We start from the raw sequence: 4,910 nt of genomic DNA on the forward strand, positions 1-4,910 counted from the left end.
AATCTTAACTGCATATGCAAAGGTCTTCAACATCTTTAGCTGTAACCAAACACCATGTGCATAAAGCCATGTCTCAGAAAACCTGATTATTTCAATTTTGCATATTAAAAAAGCCTATAAAAATTGTCCACAAAATTATTAAGCCTACATAAAACTAGAGCACTCCATGCAGAAAGGTATTCAGGTAATGGGACACATATAATACTTGCAGTAATTTGTTCTGACAACAGGTTGGTTTGAGCACTCAATGTTAAACTTGCTGCCTCAGACCCAGCTTCAGTGCACTGAATATTGGTATGTTTTGCTCAGCAAATTTAGTACATTTTTTTTCCTATCAGAAATCACTTCTGTGTTTAGACAGGTTACATCTGGTCAACGTGCTACCTCTTAATGTTCTTCCTGCCAAAATAAAATCATCTCTCACTGGAAGTGGAATAAGTGACAAGGAAGTATATTTATCCAGCTTACCTTCTAGACTTGTTTGTGGTTTTTTTTAAAGAGAGATAATAAACATAATCCAACAAGCAACACATTTTAGTGAAGGCTGAGGAGAACTCCAAAAAGGAGATAGGCTTATTTTATGGCAGACAATATGTTTTGTAAAGCACTATAAAGATCGTAGGCCAAATCAAATAGATATGTTAAACAGGAAAAAAACACAAAAAAGAGTGGTTCAAGTCTGCTATAATATTTCAGAGTATTTTGTGAACTTCGGTAATTCAAAATAAAAGTTACTACACTGGCAAATCTTTGTAGACCTTTGTGAAACAATGCAATTAAAACACAAAGAACTGAAAGCATTACCTGAGAAAAAGTTCAATGTGCACAACCGCAGGTGCGATCTTTTCCACCACATCTGCTATGAAGTTGAATTTGTATCTTGGGCTGCTGGACTGTAGGTGACCTATACTAGCAGAAAGAATTGGATATGTTAATAAGACAATACCCATTTTTACCAAGTAGGTGAGAGAAATATGCTCTGAATCGAATTAGTTTGTTTCTCCTATTGGGATAGCTACTGAACATGTATTGAAAAAGGAATCAAAGTCAGTAAGATGTTCAAAACTTAGCCAGCATTTTGCCTGATCCTGAGAAAACTAAACATCAACATCACTTGACTTTCTTGGAAGTCTACAAGCCTTGCCTTAAGTATTTTTCTCAGGAAAACTATTAATTATTATTTAAAATGCACAGAGCCATAGGATAAGTCAGGCTGGAAAGGACCTCAGGAGGTCTCTAGTTCAACCTCCCGCTAAAAGCTGGGTCGGCTACAAAGGCAGACCAGGTTGCTCAAAGTGTCTGTCCAGCTGGGATTTGCAGAACTCCAAGGACTCCAGAAAAATTTTTGGGCAACGTGTACCACTGCTTCACTGTCCTCCATGAGGTAATTTTTTTTCTTGTATCTACTCTGAACGTATCTTGTTGAGACTCATATTTCAACTCACGCCCATGGTCTCTTCCCATCATGGACTGAAAAGCTTGGCTCCATCTTCCTGGTAACTTCCTCAGGAGCACAAAGCAGCTGCTCTTTGGTGTTCCCGAAACTTCTTTTTCTCCAGGATTACCAAGCCCAGTTCCCTCAGCTTCTCTCCACAGCAGGCACGTCCAGCCCCCACAACCATCCTTGTGACCTTCACCTTAACTCACTCCAGTTTGCCAATGCCTTTCTTGTATGGAGGGGTACAAAGCTAAATGCAGTGTTCTAGATGTGGTCTAATAAGTACCGAGTAATACAGCTGCTGCCTTCGGGAATTGCATTTAGAACCCATGTTAGGATTTTCTGAAGTAGATGCATCAGAAACCTGCTGTAAATTATAACCTTTGCACCTAAAAAGTTTTGCAAATTCATATTTAAGCTGTCACGAGCAGTTAGGCATAGCAAAAAATTACTAAATACTAAGCATTCTGATAAAACCCAGTGTGTTACTATGTTAATCATAGAATGTCAGGGGTTGGAAGAGACCTTTAGAGATCACCTAGTCCAATCCCCTTGCCAGAGCAGGATCCCCCAGGGCAGCCACACAGGAACGCATCCACGTGGGTTTTGAAAGTCTCCAGAGAAGGAGACTCCACAACCTCTCTGGGCAGCCTGTGCCTGGGCTCTGTCACCCTCACAGGCAAGAAGTTTCTCCTCATATTGAGGTGGAACTTCCTATGTTCTAACTTAAACTCATTTCTTGTTCTATTACCGGGCACCACTGAGAAGAGGTTGTCTCCTTCTTCTTGACACCCACCCCTCAGCTATTTATATACGTTTATAAGATCCCCTCTCAGCCGTCTCCTTTCAAGGCTAAACAGCCCCAGTTCTCTCAGTCTCTCTTCACAGGAGAGATGTTCAAGTCCCTTCATCATCCGCGTAGCTCTCCGTTGGACTCTCTCCAGTAGGTCCCTGTCTCTCTTGAATTGGGGAGCCCAAAACTGGACACAGGATTCCAGGTGTGGTCTCACCAGGACAGAGTAGAGGGGCAGGAGAACCTCCCTAGACCTGCTGGACACACTTTTCTTAATGCACCCCAGGATCCTATTGGCCCTCCTGGGCACAAGGGCACATTGCTGTCCCATGGACAACTCACTGTCCACTAGAACTCCAACGTCTTTCTCCACGGGGCTGCTTTCCAGCAGGACATCCCCTAAACAGCACTATATTTATAAAATGCTGAATATAATTCTGTGTGAATTAAGGTCTTAGAGAGGGGGGGTAACCCCCACAGCATCCTGGATCCTAATATCACAAAGTAATAACATTGCTTGTGCTGGAATGTCATACTTACCTGCAATCCCTAATATATGGGGACATATCACCACATATGTTAAACATGCACCAGGGGACATATTGCCACACTCAAATAACAATCCTTCATGTTCACAGTCTGTTGCTTTAAAATTAACTGTGGGATCTAAGGAAGGCAGTAAACAAGTTGTAATCAGATACATCTTTGGCTTTTTTCAAATGTGGTGTTCATCCCAGGAGATCTCTTTTTTTCTGCCATTTAGTCAGGAAGGAAATGCTCTAAATTCTAATTTCTAAATGACATCAACTCTTTAGAAGTGGTGGTTTGCACCATCATGATTTGCTTCAAGTTCAACTCATGCTGAAGGATGAACTTACTCTAAAGAAGCTCTTGCATATCCAGTCAAAAACCTGGTCTTAAGAGTTCTGGATATCCTTATTTCTAGATCACGTAACACACTAATGAGTCCAGATACAAACTCTGTCTTTTGAAAGTACACATTTTTCTTTCATCAGATGCCCTCTACTCAAGTCTTTAAAAGGAAAGTAGGTTGAAGGCATCCCACAGGAAGGAAATTTACACAGAGAGTTCTCATGCATTTTGTTATTCTGTGTAGTTCTTAATTCAAAAATAATTTTCAAGCTTTATCTACAGGTATTTTACTGACCATTAACCTTGTAAATTACTTGGGCTGAATATAGCACAACAGAATCTAAGCTATTTACAAAAAAAGATGTCTCACTTATCAATTCTATTCTTGGAAAGAATTTGTAAGACAGCGGGTGACAGAGCTAGTCATTACAGTTCCTGCAGTCTCTCCGAAACTTTCACAATGAAGTGTTAAAGGACCTATGAAGTCAAAAAGTGAGAGGCCTTAAACTAGAGTATCCAAAAGAGCCGTAGCAAAGACAGGAACTTCTGGAATGGAACCAACACTGGTACCAGGGAATAAAGTATTGAAGAAACCAGAGCAAGACAACTAGGCATTTCTCCATACAAGTCCATGAGTTCTTTTTCCTGTTAATGGACATAGGATTTACTTCTGAGGGGAAAGAAAACATGCTTACATTTAGCAAGCTAAATTTATATGATACAGTATAAACAGAAGGAATAACTTGGCAGGACTAGATTCAGTCTATTATTTTTTTATGTACAGAATCACGCACTCTGAAAAATCCCTCTAACCAATTGAATATGTTTGGTTCAATACTTAGTTTAAAAGGGACGCTGCAAACAGGAATCACAGAGGACAGTCAAACGTAAGCACAATACACTGCTATTTATTTTTCTTACTGAGCCACTGAAGATTTATCTTACCTTCAGTTCACAAGCAGCTTATCTGATTATGCAGTATATCCTTTGAGGCCTGCTAACGTGACTTTGAATGCTTGCATACACAGCAGTGTTCACTGACAGGACAGAACATTATCATGTTTATCTTAATAGAAATGACTACACATCTATGAAAGATAGTTGGCTAGACACTCAGCTGATGAACTAGCACAGAATTAGGAGGGAAAAGCATGGGGAATGCACGCTTTCAGTTGATGTGAATCAGCATAGCTCTATGTGGCTCAGGGCAACTAAATCCCTTTGCATCTGCCGAGTGCTGAACTGTTCTGCCCATGCCAAATTGTGACAGCACCACACACAGCCACAGACAGGGGAGGACACCTGCAAAAGAACTTTTTGCACCACTCCTGACCAGCCACCAGAGAAACACCAGAAGTAGAGTGACCTTCCAGGTCAGATCTGAGGTAGGAGACAGAAAAAGTCTCCAAGAGCTCGTGGATGAATGTAAGCATGGAAAGAGCTGAAGAAAATAAGATGCAGTAATACAGAAAGGAGACTGCAAAACTGAAACAAAGCTTGTCTTCTTTCCATGCCATTGTGAAAGCATTTCTGTCTGAGCAGAAGTCCAGAACCTCTCTGCTGCGGTCAGAAGACAAGAATATTCAAATCTCAAAGTGAATCCAAATCTGCACTATATATTAAAGGCAAATTTGAAACAAAGAAAGATCAAGAATAACAGACATGCAAACTTTGTAAGAAAGGTGTAGCTGAAGACTACTGGCCTGATTAGAGATGAGCTGTTATTATTGCCTGGTGGGGACTAAATACTGATTAAAACTGACTTACAAAGTTAAGATGCCATCATAGAAAGTCTCTCTCAGGAAT

The 4,910-nt window shown here is 40.5% G+C and overlaps 1 protein-coding gene across 1 annotated transcript in view; it reads right to left on the reverse strand.

Moving 5' to 3' along the window:
- Positions 1-899, reverse strand: part of HTRA3 (HtrA serine peptidase 3) — a 16,116-nt gene extending 15,217 nt beyond the window's left edge. Inside the window, exon 1 of the mRNA XM_009871350.1 lies at positions 805-899. The gene's annotated coding sequence lies outside the window, so the exon portion shown is untranslated. The remainder of the gene's footprint in view (positions 1-804) is intronic.
- Between the last annotated feature and the right edge of the window lie 4,011 nt (positions 900-4,910).

Source organism: Apaloderma vittatum, unplaced genomic scaffold, assembly GCF_000703405.1.
Source record: "Apaloderma vittatum isolate BGI_N311 unplaced genomic scaffold, ASM70340v1 scaffold14386, whole genome shotgun sequence".
Taxonomy (NCBI): Eukaryota; Metazoa; Chordata; class Aves; order Trogoniformes; family Trogonidae; genus Apaloderma; species Apaloderma vittatum.